Source organism: Ornithorhynchus anatinus, chromosome 3 (genome assembly GCF_004115215.2).
Source record: "Ornithorhynchus anatinus isolate Pmale09 chromosome 3, mOrnAna1.pri.v4, whole genome shotgun sequence".
NCBI classification, from domain to species: domain Eukaryota; kingdom Metazoa; phylum Chordata; class Mammalia; order Monotremata; family Ornithorhynchidae; genus Ornithorhynchus; species Ornithorhynchus anatinus.
In genome coordinates this window covers 114,411,283-114,428,852 of record NC_041730.1, presented here as the reverse complement: position 1 = coordinate 114,428,852, position 17,570 = coordinate 114,411,283, and the positions used below count along the sequence as shown (strand labels likewise).

The 17,570-nt window shown below is 47.3% G+C and overlaps 1 protein-coding gene across 8 annotated transcripts in view; it reads left to right on the top strand.

Annotated features, from left to right (window-relative positions):
* ZMIZ1 (zinc finger MIZ-type containing 1) overlaps positions 1-17,570 on the top strand; it is a 485,263-nt gene that overhangs the window by 339,680 nt on the left and 128,013 nt on the right. Inside the window, exon 1 of one of the 8 annotated variants that reach the window (XM_029061655.2) lies at positions 14,774-15,028. The exons of 6 other annotated variants lie outside the window; for them this stretch is intronic. The gene's annotated coding sequence lies outside the window, so the exon portion shown is untranslated. Of the gene's footprint in view, positions 1-14,773; positions 15,029-15,515; positions 15,708-17,570 lie in introns of those variants that run through there. One more of the 8 variants, XM_029061654.2, reaches the window with a different exon arrangement.

Genomic DNA, 17,570 nt, shown 5'->3' with positions numbered 1-17,570 from the left:
AAGAGAACTGGGTTCTAGTTCTGGCTCTGCCACGGGTCTGCTGGGTGACCTTGGGCAAGTCACTTAACTTCTCTGGGCCTCAGTTACCTCATGTGTAAAATGGGGATTAAGAGTGGGAGCCCATGTGGGACCGGGACTGTGTCTAACCTGATTGACTTGTATCTACCACAGTGCCTAGAACAGTGCTTGGCACAAAGTAAGCACTTAAGTACCATAATTCTTCCTCTTATTATTTTTACGCTCCATGTGGGCAGGGAGTGTGTCTTCCAATTCTGTCATACTCTCCCATGCGCTTAGACAGTGCTCTGTGCCCAGTAAGTGCTCAATAAATATGATTGAATCATGAAAGCACCTCGGACAACCCCCAGGTATGTGGAAAAGGCCCAACTGCTCCTCGCCCATACCCAGGGTTTAGGTTCGCCAGCGGCCTGGGCTGTAACGAATCATAGGGGGATTCGGACTGAGATTAAGCACATTCAGCCTGCCCAGCCTTTTGCGGCTAAAGTGCCAGGAAGCTACTGACACAGCAGGGAAGAGGCTTTCATTTGTGGAAGCAGATGGCTCCTGCCCTACTCCGTAAAGGAAGGAGTCTCCTCTGTGTGTAACTGTAAAGTGCTGAATGTGTTGTTGTGAAGGTGCTCAGGAGTGATATTTGACCACGGCCCTTCCCTGAAATGGCTCGGCCCATGGCCCTGATCCCTTCCGTGGCCGTGCATTGAGCCCACTTTCTATGCCGCTCATCTGTGCCTTGATTTCTCCTTTTGGGAAAGGGTGTGGCACGCAGCGTGGCTCGGTGGAAAGAGCGTGGGCTTTGGAGTCAGAGGTCATGAGTTAGAATCCCAGCTCTGCCACTTGTCAGCTGTGTGACTGTGGGCGAGTCACTTAACTTCTCTGGGCCTCAGTTCCCTCATCTGTAAAATGGGGATGAAGACTGTGAGCCCCACGTGGGACAACCTGATTCCCCTGTGTTTACCCCAGCGCTTAGAACAGTGCTCTGCACATAGTAAGCACTTAACAAATACCAACATTATTAAAATGGGGATTAAGACTGTGAGCCCCATGTGGAACAACCTGATTCCCCCGTGTCTCCCCCAGCGCTTAGAACAGTGCTCTGCACATAGTAAGAGCTTAACAAATACCAACATTATTATCATTATTACCTCTCCAGCCACCCTAATCGCGGCTCTGCCACTTGTCTGCTGCGTGATCTTGAGCAAATCACGTAATTTCTCTGTGCCTCAGTTATCTGTAAAATGGGGATTGAGATTATGAGCCCCACAAGGGACAGGGACTGTGTCTATCTCAATTTGCTTGTATCCACCCCAGTGTTTAGTACAGTGCTTGGCATATAGTAAGAGCTTAATAAATGCCTTCATTATTATTATCATTATCATCATTTCTGGACAACCGGTAATTCTGGGTGAGCTTTCTTGCTCTCCTTGAGCTCTCCTAGAGTAACTCTTCATCTTTACAGGGAAACTGTGTGAGCCAAATTTTAAAAACCAAGTGTATGCAGCCTCTTCAAAGAATCCAAGCCCAAACGCGAGTTTAGGTGGTTGCCTTCAGGCAGCTCTGCTCAGCTATTCAGATTGGATCTTGTCTGTCCGTCTCCCCCGATTAGACTGTAAACCGGTCAAAGGGCAGGGACTGTCTCTATCTGTTACCGATTTGTACATTCCAAGCGCTTAGTCCAGTGCTCTGCACATAGTAAGCGCTCAATAAATGCTATCGAATGAATGAATGATTGCAGAGAGCTCAAGCGTGACAGTTTGAAAGACGAAAACCATAAAGCTGCAAGATCCCAGACAGGCGGAGTCTGAAGTATGTTCAGCTTTGATCCGGGCCACGTTGCTGCTTTGCGCTTTGATTATCGCTGTGATCGGTGAGCATTTGTACCTGTGTGACGTTGGGACTTGCGAAGCAGTAGCTTTTAAGGACAATTCTATCAGCTTTTCAGTGCCGGTTGATGCTGGTGACTGGCAGGTGCAAAGAATGCTTTGGATCTCTCCTGAAGGAGCAGAGAGTTTGCAAGTGGACAGAAGGAGAGGGCCTGCCCTTCTCAGCCTCAGGCTGGAGAACATGATGTCTCTCTAATGGTCCAGACCTCTAGCCTGGAAAGCCGAGGGCAGGAATCCTGTCAGAAAATCATTTAGGGGCTCCTCGATGCAGCCTTCTGGGTATTAGCGTGGAGCTCAGGAGATGAACTTTTCAAAACTGTGACAAATGGCTTCCGGAGCTAGCCATGATATTGACATGTTTTCATGTCGAGCCTTAATTATTTAATTAATGGGCAGGGAAGGCTCAGCCCTAAATAGTTTTTACTGTCATTCAAAAAGGAAGCCCTTGTTTTGTGAAAAGGAATGGGAGAGCAATGGGAGGAGCCGAGAATGGGGAGAAGACTCCTAATTAATTTTTTCCCACTGATTTCTTCCCGGATTTTTGTTTGTTTTTTTGTAAGCAACAAAATACAAGATTCAGATTGAGTTTCCATGGCTTAGCAGTTCACTGGTTTTATTGCTTTTAGGAATAAATTTGGGTACGATACTTCTGGATGTTCACAAGTTGGCCTGATATTCACTCCCCTGGATTTTGAAAAGTAATACTCTCTACAGTTTTCCTGTTGGAGCTTGTCTCCAAGAATCATGACTCCCCTGGTCCAGGATGTAGAAGTTGGAATCAGGTTAAAAATGTATCTGAGTCCTGGGCTAGGAAGATGACAAGATGTTCTCTGGGCCCGTTCTACCCCCGCTACACACACTCAGCTGTAAACTCTCTGTGGTCAGGGAGGGTTTTTCCGACTCTCGTATTGTTCTCTCCGAAGTGCTTAGTGTAGTGCTCTGCACATGGTAAGCACTCAGTAAATAGCATTGATTGATTGACTCACCCCACCACTCCCGCCCAACTATATGCCCTATTCTCACCCTGCAGAGAAACAGCGTGGCTTAGTGGGAGAGCACAGGCCTGGGAGTCGGAAGGACCTGGGTTTTAATCCCGGCTCTGCCAGATGTCTGCTGTAGCCTGACCTTGGGCAAGACACTTCACTATCTCATCTGTGAAATGGGGATTAAGAGTGTGAGTCCCATGTGGTACAGGGACTGTGTCCAACCTGATTAACTTGTATCCACCCCATCACTTAGAACAGCACTCACATGGTAAGTGCTTAACACCATAATTATTATTATCAGTAGTAATATTAGCAGTAGTCTTTAATGACTTAGTTAACAGGGAGCAGCAAAGCCTACCGAAAGAGCCTGGGTCTGGGAGTCAGAGGACCCGGGTTCTAATCCCAACTCCATGACTTGTCTGTTGTGTACCTTGGGCAAGTCACTTAACTTCTCCGTACCTCAGTCACCTCGTGTGTAAAATGGGGATTGAGACTGTGAGCCCAATGTGGGAAAGGGACTGTGATTAACCTGATTATCTTGTGAATATCTTGTATTGACTCCAGTGCTTAGTACAGGGCCACGCACATAGTAGACATTTACCATTTTTAAAAAAAAGTTGAAGCTGCCCTGCTTTCCATAGATACTGTGGGCCACAGGCAAAATTGCTTTAACAATTGGCCAATAATACTAATCGTCATGCCAAGCACTGTACTAAGCGGTGAGATGGATATAAAATAATCAGATCATAATAATAATGTTGGTATTTATTAAGCGCTTACTATGTGCCAAGCACTGTTCTAAGCGCTGGGGTAGATACAGGGTGATCAGGTTGTCCCACGTGAGGCTCACAGATAATCCCCATTTTACAGATGAGGTAACTGAGGCACAGAGAAGTGAAGTGACTTGCCCACAGTCACACAGCTGACAAGCGGCAGAGCCGGGATTCGAACTCATGACCTCTGACTCCCAAGCCCGTGCTCTTTCCACTGAGCCACGCTGCTTCTCAAGCAGACAAGCAGATCAGACACAGTCCCTGTCCCACACGGATCTCCTCTGGGACAGCCACCCCTCCTATAAGTCTCCTGTCACTGCAGTCCTAGACTAAAAGTAGCCCTGCCAGTCTGGAAAGAGCATGGGCTTGGGAGTCAGAGGTCATGGGTGTTAATCAGATGTACATCACCTTGTTTCTATTATTTTGTTAATGAGATATGCATCACCTTGATTCTGTTTATTTGCTATTGTTTTAATGAGATGTTCATCCCCTTGATTCCATTTATTGCTATTGTTTTTGTCTGTCCGTCTCCCCCGATTAAACTGTAAGCCCGTCAAAGGGCAGGGACTGTCTCTATCGGTTACCGATTTGTACATTCCAAGCGCTTAGTACAGTGCTCTGCACATAGTAAGCGCTCAATAAATACTATTGAATGAACAAATGGGTTCTAATCCCGGCTCTGCCACTTGTCAGCTATGTGACTTTGGGGAAATCACTTAACTTCTCTGTGCCTGAGTTATCTCATCTATAAAATGGGGATTAAGAACGTGAGCCCCACATGGGAGAACCTGATTACCTTCTATCTATTCCAGTGCTTAGAACAGTTTTTGACACATAGTAAGCACTTAACAAATACCATCATCATTAATATTATTATTATCCTTCAGTAAGGATGGGTTCAGAATTCACCAAAGCCTTACTCTATACTGGCATCGGTAGCGATCCAGAGGACAAACTGAAGGCTGTCTGCAAGGAAGCCCCCAAGCCTACATCAAATTGAATCTCCTGCTGATGTGGGATTTTATTCCAGATTAACAAGATTCAGATCAGGACTATCAGCCTTCCCTCAACCTCGCTTCATTGAGAAGCGGTCGGTCAGTCAGTTGTATTTATTGAGAGCTAACTGTGCAGAGCACTGTACTGAGCTCTTGGGCGGGTACAGTATAACTATTTAGCAGACACATTCCCTTCCCACAATGGACTTAATCTGAAGGGGAGACAGACATTAATATAAATAAATAATTTACAGATGTGTACATAAGTTTTGTGGGACTGGGAGAGGGGTGGCCTAGTGGATAGAGCACAGGCCTGGGAGTCAGAAGGATTTGTCTTCTAATCCCGGCTCTGCCATTTGTCTCCTGTGTGACCTTGGGCATGTCACTTAACTTCTTTGTAACTCAGTAAAATGGGGACTAAGACTGTGAGCTCCAAGTGAAACATAGACTGTGTCAAACCTGATTACCTTGTTATCTACCCCAGTGCTTAGTACAAGCCTGGCACATAGTAAGTGCTTAACAAATACCATTTTAAAAAGTGGATCTCACTCTCTGAAACAATGAGAGAGTCACAATTAAAGCAACTGTTGGCATTGAGTGCTTGAGAGAATTCAATAAAGTAAGTAGACCCAATCTCTGCCTTCGAGAAGCTTACTATAATTGAGTGGGGGAGACAGACATTAAAATAGTATAATGGCGTGTACATAAGTGCTGTGGCGAAAGGGTAGAGGGGTTAAGGACTCAAATGCATAGAAGATGCCACAGGGAGAGAAGTACGGTGTGGAGATGATAGATTAATCAGGGAAGGCTTCCTGGGGGATATATAATTTTAGTAGTGCTTTGAAGATGGAGAGTAGTGTCCTGGGCCTCCTTCAACCTTCTCGTCACTGGATCTCACTCCCTAGAACAATCCACAATAACTGGGTGTTCAACAGGACTGGCAAACATTGAGGTGGGCAAGAAAACAGAAATAAGCCCCCTGATTCAACTGCTCTGGTCTGGTTTTCACATGGCACCAACGAGGCTTCTGTTGGAACTAATACAGTAAAAACAATAACAATGATGATGATGATAAGGTCTGTTAAGTGCCTACAATTTGCCGAGCACTGGGGTAGTTACAACCCCATCAGGTCAGACACCATCCCTGTCCCACATGGGGCTGACAGTCTAAGAAGGAAGGAGAACGGGCATTTCATCCCCCTTTTACACATGAAGAAACTGAGGCATGGAACAGTTAAATGACTTATCCATGGCTACACAGCCAGAAAGTGGCAGAGCTGGATTAATCCCAGGTCCTCTGACTCCCAGGCCCGGCCTGTTTCCATCCAGCAGTATAAATCTAATCCCTCTTGTTTTCAGGTTTCTTCTCCTTTTTGTTTTCTTCACTGTTCAATTTTGGAGAGGAGAGTGATTTGCAGGTGTTTGTGTTTCACTGAAAGATGTTCCGGTGGGAATCTCAGCTAATAAGAAAAAGAAGGTTCTCAATGGGGCAAAAATGTTGTCACAAGTCTCCCACCCTACCAAGGATTGTCAAGTGGTCTGCCTTCCCTATAATGTTGCCTGTACATCTTGAAAACAGCTCATGTTGCAGAAGAGTATAGCAAATGAAATCATTTTAGCCAAGGTTGCTGACTGTGTCCTAATAGTAAAGGCAGAAAGCCTGGAGCTCTGACTTATTCCCAACCTAATAGGTATTCGAATAACTACTAAAGGTAGAAACTGGTGTTGGTCGCCGTTTTTAAAATTGTTATCATAAAACGCCAAGCATTTCACCCACCTGCATCTTTTCCAAATTCTAAATAGCTTAAAAAATTGTGGAATCTTCATCAGTGTGAATTGAGGGGTAGAAGTTGGGGTAGTCCCAGAGGCAAGCATTTAGAAAATAAAATTCCTCGATCAGTCAATTTATCGAATGCTTCCTTTGTGCAGAGGACTATGCTAAGCACTTGTGAGACCAGATTCAATATCTCCGAGTTGGTAAACACGTTGCCAGCCCATAAGACGCTTACATCGATTGATATCCATCCATAGTTTGATTCATTCACCTTTCATAAGACTCAAAGTAATGTCAGTCATCAGCCAGTCTGGATAACCCTCCCGGAGTGAGTAAGGACTGGAATCTCCCTGAGACCTGGGTTTCTGAGAAGAAACAAAAGGGCTCTGGGGCTTGGTTGTTTTTTTTTTTTAACGATAGCCTTAAACTCACAGTCTTAATTCCCATTTTACAGATGAGGGAACTGAGGCCCAGAAAAGTGAAATGACATTCCCAAGGTCATACAACAGATAAATGGCAGAGCTGAGATTAGGATCCAGGTCCTTCTGACTCCCAGACCTGTGCTCTATCCAATAGGCCACATTGCTTCTCTAGAACAGGCTTCATTGTTCCTCTTCTCCTCGAAAGAGCTGCTATGCAGCCTTGCACATTTTTTTACCCACTATCATTCTATCCAACACCACAAGAGGGATGTGAATAGGAAAGCCACATTATATTCATGAGATTTCTTTCTCCTGGGAGCTAAAGTTCACCTGCTAGCCATACTCCGCTCTCCACTCTCCCGCCTCCGTTTCCTTCTTCATGCTGTTCCCCTGTTTCAGAACTCCCTCCCTAGAGCAGACAGACCACAGCTGCTCTCCCATTAAGTTCCTCCTAAAATCTCCATCCAAACTGCTACTTGATTCAGCTACCAGTAGGCTAAGTCACTTAGTTCACACCTAAGTGAACTTTATATTTACTGGTATTCCCCAGTCCTGGGATAATGGCTAGGTAGAAGAAATGGAGGGAAAAAACTGAAAGGGAAAAAGCAAAAGAAGCCTCTTCATAATGAGTACTTGGAAAACACCTAGAATGCAAGGATCAGTAGCCTCGTGGATTTTTTTTCTTACTCTTCCTTATAGTTGACTGAACTGTTCCAAGCTCTTACGATATACCGTCTTCACTATTGCATGAGTCGCCTTGCTGGCCTCCTTGCCTCCTAGTTCTTCCCACTCCGGTCCTTACTTCACCCTGTTGACCAGATCATTTTTTTCCTTAAAAAAAATTTCAGCCCATGTTCCCCCCTTCCTCAAAAACGTCCATTGTAACCCACCCATCTTCGCGTCAAACAGAAATGCCTTACCATAGTCTCTAAGACACTCAATCAGCTCACCCCATCCGATGTTACCTCGCTGATTTCCTACTACAACATTTTGCTCCTCTAACACCAAAATACGCACTGTACTTTGACCCCTTCTATATTGCTGTTGATCCCTTGGCTGTGTCCTCCCGCTGTCCCGGACCACCCTGCCCCTTCATATCCATCAGACTGCTAACTCTGCCCATCTTCAAAGCCTTAGTAAACTCCCATTTTATCCAAGAGGCCTTCCTTCCCCAACTAAGTCCTCATCTGCTCTATTCCTTTCCCCTTCCGCATTGCCTATATGCTTGAATTTGTATCCTGTAGGTATTTGGGTATTTGCCCCACAGCACTTATGTACAGATCTGTAATTTATTTTAATGTCTGTCTCCCGCTTGAGAAAGTAAGGTCCTTGTGGGCAGTAATCATGTCTGCCTACTCTACCTACCTCCCTGTCTCACAAACCTGTAACTTTGGCATTGTCTTCGAGTCATCTCTATCATTTGGCCCGCATATTCAGTCTCCCACTGCCTCCTAAGAGTTTTAGTATAGTTCTCTAAATTAATTTCTTTCTCACCCTCTAGACTGTTAGCTCATTGTGGGCAGGGAATGTGTCTACAACTCTGTTGTACTGTACTCTCTCAAGTGTTTGATATGGTGTTATGCACATAGTAAGTGCTTGCTGAATACCATCGATGATGATGCCGATGACCTGAAGGATTAGTCAGGGAAGGCTTCTTGGAGGAGATATGATTTTAGTGGGGCTTTGAAGATGGGGAGAGTGGTGGTCTTCCTGTAGGAGGGGGCAGAGAGTTCCAGGCCAGAGGCGGGCATAGTAATAATGATAATGATGGTATTTGTTAAGCGCTTACTATGTGCCAAGCACTCTTTTAAGTGCTGGGGTAGATACAACAGTCTTAATCTTCATTTTACAGTTGAGGTAACTGAGGCACAGAGAAGTTAAGTGTCTTGCCCAAAGTCACATGGCTGACAAGTGGTGGAGCCAGGATTAGAAGCAGCGTGGAGAAGCAGCGTGGCTCAGTGGAAAGAGCACGGGCTTTGGAGTCAGAGGTCATGAGTTCAAATCCCAGCTTTGCCACTTGTCAGCTGTGTGACTGTGGGCAAGTCACTTAACTTCTCTGTGCCTCGGTTACCTCATCTGTAAAATGGGGATTAAGACTGTGAGCCCCACATGGGACAACCTGATTCCCCTGTGTCTACCCCAGCGCTTAGAACAGTGTTCGGCACATAGTAAGCGCTTAACAAATACCAACATTATTATTAGAGCCCATGACCTCTGATTCCTACTAAGCCATGCTGCTTCTGGGCAAGCATTGGCTTGGAGCATGGGCAAGGGGTCAGGGTTCAGGATTGATAAAGCAATGTGGTTCAGTGGAAAGAGCACGGGCTTGGGAGAAACTGAGGCATGGAACAGTTAAATGACATCCGTGGCTACACTAAATGGGCAAGTCACTTCACTTCTCTGTGCCTCAGTTACCTCATCTGTAAAATGGGGATTAACTGTGAACCTCACGTGGGACAACCTGATTACCCTGTATCTACCCCAGCGCTTAGAACAGTGCTCTGCACATAGTAAGTGCTTAACAAATACCAACATTATTATAAATTAATAAATAAATTAATATAAATATAAATTAATAATAAATAATGTTATATAAATATAAATTAATATGAAATAATAAATTAATTAATATTATTATTATATTATTGGAGAAGCAGCGTGGCTCAGTGGAAAGAGCATGGGCTTTGGAGTCAGGGCTCATGAGTTCGAATCCCAGCTCTGCCACTTGTTGGCTGTGTGACTGTGGGCAAGTCACTTAACTTCTCTGTGCCTCGGTTACCTCATCTGTAAAATGGGGATTAAGACTGTGAGCCCCACGTGGGACAACCTGATTCCCCTATGTCTACCCCAGCGCTTAGAACAGTGCTCGGCACATAGTAAGCGCTTAACAAATACCAACATTATTATTATTAAAGTTGAGATACAATGAGCAGGCTGATGTTAGAGGAGCGAAGAACATGGATCTGTTTGTAGTAGGAGCTCAGCAAGGTAAGGTAGGAGGGTGAGAGCTGATTGAGTGCCTTAAAGCGGTTGGTAAATAGTTTCTCATTGATGTAGAGTTGGATGGGTAACCATTGGAGGTTCTTGAGGAGTGGGAGGATGCGAAATGAGAGGGTTTAAAAAAAAAAAGATCCTCACAGTAGAGTAGAGCATAGACTGGAGAGAGAGAGACTGAGGGAAGGAGGTCAGTGAGGAGGCTGATGCAGAATTCAAGGCAGGATAAGATGTACACTTGAAGAAGCACAGTAGCAGTTTGGATGGAGAGGAAGGGGCAGATTCTAGAGATGTTGTAAAGGTATAACCGATAGGTTTTGGTGGCAGACCGAATATGCGGGGTGAGTGAGAGAGATGACTCGAGAATAATGGCTAGGTAACGGGTTTGTGAGACAGGGAGGGTAATGGTATTGTCTGCAGTGATGTGAAAATCTGGGAACAGGGACTGTGTTCAGCCTTATTTGCATGTATCCAACCCAGTGCTTAGTACAGTGTCTGTCATCTAGTAAGCGCTCTACAAATACTACCATCATCATCCTCATCATCTACAGGTTCCCTTCCCCAAACGGAGGGGCCTGGCAGAAGCGAGCCCTCAAGGATAAGGTCTCGATTTGCTTTGGTGAGGACTCTGAGGTGCAGTTGGACCGGGACAGGATCGAGCCACGGTTGGGGGAGGATCTTCTTTCTTGCTGATCGCCGTTCTTTCCCCAGAATGAGTTGGTCTGGTCCTGCAACGGTGGGTTATGCACCAAGGGCTCTCCTTGCCGAGTTAAAGGATCTATCAGAGTGTGTCTCTGCCGTCTAACTGGAATGCAGTTCTGTGATTTATCGCAGCTTCTTCCAGCTCAACTGACTGTAAGGAAGAGTGAGAAAAAAAAATCCATAAGGCTATTGATCCTTGCATTATTAGTGTTTCACAAGCAGTCGTCATGAAGGGGCTTCTTTTTGCCTTTTCCCCATTCAATTTTTTCCTCTTTCAGTTTTTTCCCCTCCATTCCTTCTGCCTAGCCCTTATCCCAGAGCTGGGGAATACTGGGAAATATAAGGTTCACTTAGGTGTGAATTAAGTGACTTACCTTACTGGCAGTTGATACAAGGCTTGAGGAAGAGTGGTGCGGGGGTGGGTGAGGAAGTGATTTGTCCGATGCAAGGGATTTTCGCAAAGTTGGTCACTTTGCTTTGATTCGGTCACTAAATGGGCAGAATTTAAATTTTTCGTCTCTTACACTCTGGCTTCATTTTGTGTCTTTCCTCCTCCCCACCCCAAAACCCTCTGGATAGATTGGGAAATCCTGTGGCCTGATTATTTTGTATCGAACACCAGCACTTAGTACAGCACATAGTAAGCACTTCATAAATATCATTATTATTATTTCCTGCTCACAAGGAGTTTACACTGTAGTGGGGGAGATAGACATTGCAATAATTACTGATAATATAGTATTCAAATATTTGAGAAGCAGCATGGCCTAGTGGATGGACCATGGGCCTGGGAGTGAAAAGGACCTTGATTCTAAACCCGGCTCCAGCACTTGTCTGTTGTGTGACCTCGGGTAAATCACTTAACCTCTCCGTGCCTCAGTTTCCTCACTTGTAAAATGAGGATTCAATATATGCTCTCCCTCCTTCTTAGAGTTTGAGCCCCATGTAATAATAGTGATAATGATCCTATTGAAACACTATATGCCAAGCACTCAACTAAGAGAAGCAGCATGGCTTTCTGGAAAGAACACAGGCTTGGAATTCAGAGGACATGGGTTCTAATCCCAGCTCTGCCACTTGTCTAATTTGTGACCTTAGACAAGCCATTTAACTTCTCTGTGCCTCAGTTGCCTCATCTGAAAAATGGGGATTAAAACTGTGAGCCCCACGTGGGACAACCTGATTACCCTGTATCTTCCCCAGTGCTTGGAACAGTGCTTGGCATATAGTAAGCGCTTAACAAATACCGTAACAATAATGTGTTGGGGTAGATACAAGATAATCCGGTCAGACACAGTCCCTGTCCCACCTGAGGCTCACAGTCTGACAGGAACTAAATCTGACCTGACTGCCTTGTTTCCACCTCAATGATTAGTACAATGCTTGATACATAGTAAGTGCTTAACAAATGCCACAATTATTACTCCTTGTTTTTACTAACTCACCTGGCTTCAGGTAACTTTTCTGGTGGGAATATTTGACCCATGGCAAGTGGAGTATATTTAAACAATCACCTCTAACCATAGCAAGGAGCATGTCCAGGGAAAGAGTTTACTGAACAGAAGGAGGCAAGGAGGTTTTTAAATTAACCTCTCCTATAAGAAGTTGGGCTTCATCCAAAATGCAGCAGATTCTGTGTCCAAAATGCAGCAGATTGTGTGTGAGATATGGATTAATCCGTTAAACAAGAGTGCCTGTGGGAAAGCTTATGATAACTGCAACTCAGAAGGTCAATATGAAAAGTGACATTTCAAGTGGAGTAGGGTGGGATTAGGACCCTACTGAAGACTGATGTCAAACATGGACTAAGTACATCATATTGAGACAAGTGATTTGTCTAAACCACTTCCGGCAGCAGTCGGGCAGGCAGGCACCCGGATGTCTTAAGGACCATCCATAGTCTCACCCTGAGAGGTGGCCAGGTGCTGGGGCTCATGAGGAAGAGGAGGGAGGAGTGGTTGGTCTGTGGAAGGAGCAGAGATGGGCTAGGCAAAATTACTATTTTTCGATCGCCAGGAGAGAATACCCGGGGGGGGTCTGGGACAGTGGCTTCCCAGATGGCTATCTTCTTTTTTCCTTCAGAATCCACTGCCTTGCAGGGGCACGAGAAGGGGAAGTCTTGGCGGGAGAGCTGCAGGTTCCCCAGCCAGCCTGGCTCCATGCTGCTAGGAGGGGAGTTCCGCTGGGGAAGGAAGTGGCCAGTTTACCACAGGATGCTGGGTCAGGAAGGAGGTGGCTGTTCCCTGGGCCTGCTGCAGCTGAAGTGCTGCTTTTCCCTCTGAAGCAGAAATATATCACATGGTCTTTCGAGAGAGAGAGAGAATGAGAATATATGAGCGAGAGGCTGGGTACTGTGTGAGAGGAGGGCTGGGTACTGTGGGTGTATGTGGGTGTGAGAGAGAGAGGCTGGGTACTGTGGGTTTGTGCCTGTGAGACAGTCTGGGTTCTTCGTGTGTGTGTGAGAGAGAGAAAGGGTGGGAATTGGGGAGGTTGTATGTGCAAGAGAGGCTGGGTACTGTGTATATGTCAGAGAGAGGCTGGGTACTGTGTATGTGTGTTTATGTGTATGTGTGTGTGAGAGAGAGGCTGGGTATTCTGAGAGTGTGGCCGGGTACTGTATGAGAGAGAGAGGGAGAGAGAGAAGTTTGGGTATTGTGTGTGAGAGAGAGGCCAGGTACTGTGTGTGAGAGAGAGTGAGGCCAGGTAACATGAGAAAGAAGAGTGGCCAGGTACCGTGTGTGAGAGAGAGAGAGAGAAAGATACCCCTGTGAGGGAGAGAGGCCAGATGCTGTGGGAGGGAGAGAGAGAGAGAGAGGGACAGGCATTGTGGGGTGGGGAGATGGGGTACCATGGGAGAGAGAGAGCCTGGGTACCATATGAGGGAAAGAAAGAGGGGCCAGGTACCAAGTAAGAGAGAGAGGGGATGGGTACTGTGTGTGTGTGTGTTTGTGTGAGAGAGAGAGAAAGAGAGAAGAGGTTGGTGGGTACTGAGTAAGAAAGAGTTGAAGGCTGGGTACTGAATAAGAGAGAGAGAGGGGCTGGATACCGTGTGTGTGTGTGTGTGTGTGTGTGTGTGTGTTGGGAAGGTAACCATGTGAGAGGGAGAGGGGGGCCAGGCACTGTGTGATGGGGGGGGGGGGGGCTGGGTACCCATGCGCACGTGAGAGTGAGGGGCTGGGTATCCTTGCATGTTTGAGAGAGGGGCTGAGTACTGTGTGTCTGCGAGAGAATGAGCAGCTGAGTAGTGAGTGTGTGTGTGTATCTTTGTGTGTGTGAGAGTGAGGGACTGAGTACTGTGGGGGAGTGATAGAGGCTGGGTATTGTGTGTGTGTGTGTGTGTTCTCATGTGTGTGTTAGAGAGTGAGAGAGAAGGGGGCTGGGTACTATTTGTGAGAGAAGGGCCGGGTCTTGTGTGTGTGACTAAAAATTGGTGTGCATGAATAAATCTGTGGGTGGCGGGACGGAGGCATGGTGCAGAAGGGTAGAGAGAAGGTGGGTGACATCCTGAAGGGAGTTTCAGGCTGGAGAGTCTCTTGCCAGGGATTGACACGATACTCCACTCGCGCAACCTGATGAAGACATTGATTCCCCCATGGCATCTGGGCACCAATTTCAAATGTCAGCAGGAGCTCACGTCAGCCAAGTCGTTTTTGGTCACTCGCCCCCACACATATGCACCAAGTGGAGAATAAACCCTGGCCAGGTAGCAGCCTCTAAAGAGGTGGGGGTGAGGGGGAGTGGAAGGAGGGAGGAAATGAATAGTAGCCAGGAGGGGTGGGGGTGGGTACCAGGGCTTTCTGCCATCTCTCAGCTGCCAGTCACTCCTGCTGTATAGCCACAGATACTCATCCCCCTCCTCTAGCATCTTTCAGGATTCGGCATCAGAGAAAACTTCTCCCATCCCCCGTCCCCCCCTTCCCTCTCTTCTCCTCCCTCCCCCAAGAGGCTGATGTGTCTTCAGAGAGGAAGCCACCAGCCTTGCTTCCTCTGGACACTAATTAGCATGACGAGTTGGATGGATTTAGTCAGCGGCATTCTCAACGGGGGGAGGGGGGTTGGAGGGGGCAAGTGGGCTGGGTTTACCGAATCCAAAGACTTCTTCTGCCACCCCCTATGCCCCAGCTGTAATGATTTGTTATACACACTCAAACAAGTGTTGTTTCCAATTAATTGATTGAGGGGTTTTATTTTAGTATCCTGGCTGGGAGCCAGAGAGCCAAGCCCTGTCCTGCTGCAATACACACCACCCCTGCTTGCAAGTTTGAAATGTGAGCTGCCTCAATTTCTCTCTCTCTTCCTCCCTCTCCCCCTCTCTCCCTCTCTCTCTTTTTCTCTCTCGCTTCTGGCAAGTGGCTGTCTGCCTGTGAACGTGTGTGAGAGAGAGGGGAGGGTGTGTGAGAGGAGGCTCGCGTGCTGGGGAGAGCAAAAAGATGGATCACTAGAGAGACAGAGAGAGCCATCCGTATCAGTAACACAGAGCCGAGGTGAGATTTTTTTTTTCTTCCTCTCTTTCTCTCCAAGTGTCTGATTTTTCTTTAAAAGCCACCCACCCCACCACCTCCTTTTTTTCCAGAAGGCTTAAACACCCCTCGTGGCACGTTCTGCGGAGAAGATGTACTACTCCCCGAGCCCTGCTGTGTGGATGCTTCCATCTATCTCTCTGGTTTAGGTCTGTTCGCGGATGTGTGAAGTTTTAAAGCTTAACCCGATTCCCTTTATTGTCTCTGGAGGATTGTCGCCTGAGCACAAACAGCCTGTTGGCAACTACAGCAGCAGCCCATTAGCAAGACTCCATCTGTGATTGGTTTTGCCTGGAAACCCGGAGACAAGCAATGAATAATTGATGTGTGTTGTGCAGTAGCTGGACAGGCAAAGAGAAAAGAGAGAGGGAGAGAGAGCGAGCAGGGTGCCCTCAGAGGGGGAGAGAGAGAGAGAGAGAGAGAAAGAGAGAAGGAGAGAGAGCGCGCACTTGAAAATAGCTCCTGGCTGCCTTGTGCTGAGATTAAGGCTGCCCTTGAGTCTTTGTTCTGCACTAGATGATTTCTGCCTGGAAGTGTTCTCAGCATATGTGGCCTTTTTCCTGCAACAGAAGAGAGAGGGAGGAGAGAGACAGAGAGGAGGGGGAGAAGAAGAGCACTAGTTTGAATGAAATGTAACTTGTGGGTAAGTTGGTTTCTTTGGGTGGGCGGGTGGGGGGAGGAGTGGGGGGGTGAGGGGCCTCGGTGTGGGCAAAGTGTGTATGTGTTATATGGGGGGGGGGGGGTGTGTTGTGTGTGTGCACGCACGCGTGTGTGTAGGTGCTTTCCAGACTGAGACTCGTGTGTGTGCGTGCGTGTGTGACAGAAACAGAGAGAGTGCATTGTGGGTAAAGCGGTATGCTGCATGTTGTCAGATGGAGAAAACAGCAGTAGCTCAAGAGGAAGACAAGGCAGACTTCAGTAGAAAAGTGGGACATATTTGCATACAGTTTTATCGTGTATTGTGCTCCCTTGAACAGCTCGGGAAGGAAAGGATATGGCAGGCTGGCAAATTCTAGGTATTTTTAGGACCTGAAGTTCCAGCCATCCTTCTCTTCCCTCCCCCCAGCCCCTCACCGAAGGTGAGATACTGACTTTTAAACAGACATTTTACGAGACTTTTAAAAAACCTGCAATCATCAAAAAAGCCCGAACTGGAGGAATCTACGGCATGTTCTTAAACTTTAAGCCGTCTCTACTGTCAAAATGTTATTTAAATTCTGAAAGCTACCATAGAAACAGCTGGGGCTGCCACCATTTCAGTTTGGTTGTCTTTTGAACAATTCTGCCGTATATCAGAGACTTCTTTCAAGTGCTTTAGGAAAGGGGACATTTTGGCATCCAGAACAGTTCAAGTACTAAAGTAGGCGGTTATCCTGGGCAAATCTGTCCTTTCCTCCGAACTGTCCACTGTTAGCCTGCTGTTAACCTTAAAATACCCATTGGGGTTTTTTTAAGGATCTGAGCTGGCTCTGGTCAGCCAAGCGGTTTAATCCAACCTTTGGGCCACATCTGGTCCTGGCTCTGAGCCAGCCTGGGTGATGTAGTCGGCAACCCCCAAATCAGCAGTGAATAGGGGTTGCCGACTGACCCTGCCTGTGGCTGGCTAGGTGGAGGTGGCTGCATGTGCCTTCTCGCCACCCAGGAGACAGTCACGGTCTGGGTGGTCTCCTGTGTACCTCGGGAGTTGGGTCAAAATCGTTGCCCGCCTCCCCTCTCCTCCCCCACCCCGCATCCCATCCCGCCGTGTGTCAGAAGAATTAGAAAATGTTGGAAATGGAAAGTGGAGTCTGTGTGGAATGGGAACTTAATGATTCTGGTGGAACGTCCTTCCGTGGGTGCTCTGCATCTGACCCAGTTTGTGACCTCGGGTTGAGGGTTTCACAGCCAACAAGCGTCCATCCCGCACTGAAAGCTGAGTCAGATGAGGTAAAGATGTGGCCCCGGGACGTTTGAAACTTTCAGTACCGCGGTGTCCCCAAATCCCCTCATTTTGAGTGTGGCAACAATGTCCTTTCAGGCGAGTTGGGCAAGGATGGCCAACTTGAAAGGGGGAAGGAGGGAAAGGCTGACTTGTGGAAACTCTCCTGATCCATGCTCTGTCATCAAGGAGAGAGGTCCACCCACCGTCGAGCGGCTGTGAACTCTGGCGCGACGCTGGTGGTGTCGTTCCCGTGAGGCTGGGCCTAGCATCAGCACGGCAGTGGCAGCTGGGATCAGAGTTCAATCCAGCACTGGAACCCGGCGGACGTGTGAAATGGCCGCGTGCGCTCGCTCTCTAATTGGCTCCCTCTCCTGTTGGCCCGCTTTCCCGGTGCCTGGTCTGGGTGGCTGTGTGGGCCAGGACTTTCTGCCAAGGAGACCCAGCCCTTCTTGGCTTAGGGCAAGTGCACTTTGCTTTGTGAGCGGGAGGAGGGCCCGAAGGAGCCGATGTTTGAAGAGCGAGGCCTCACGTGGGTCGCAGATGATTTGAAATGGAGAATTGGCTCCCCAAGACGCCAGTAAGTTG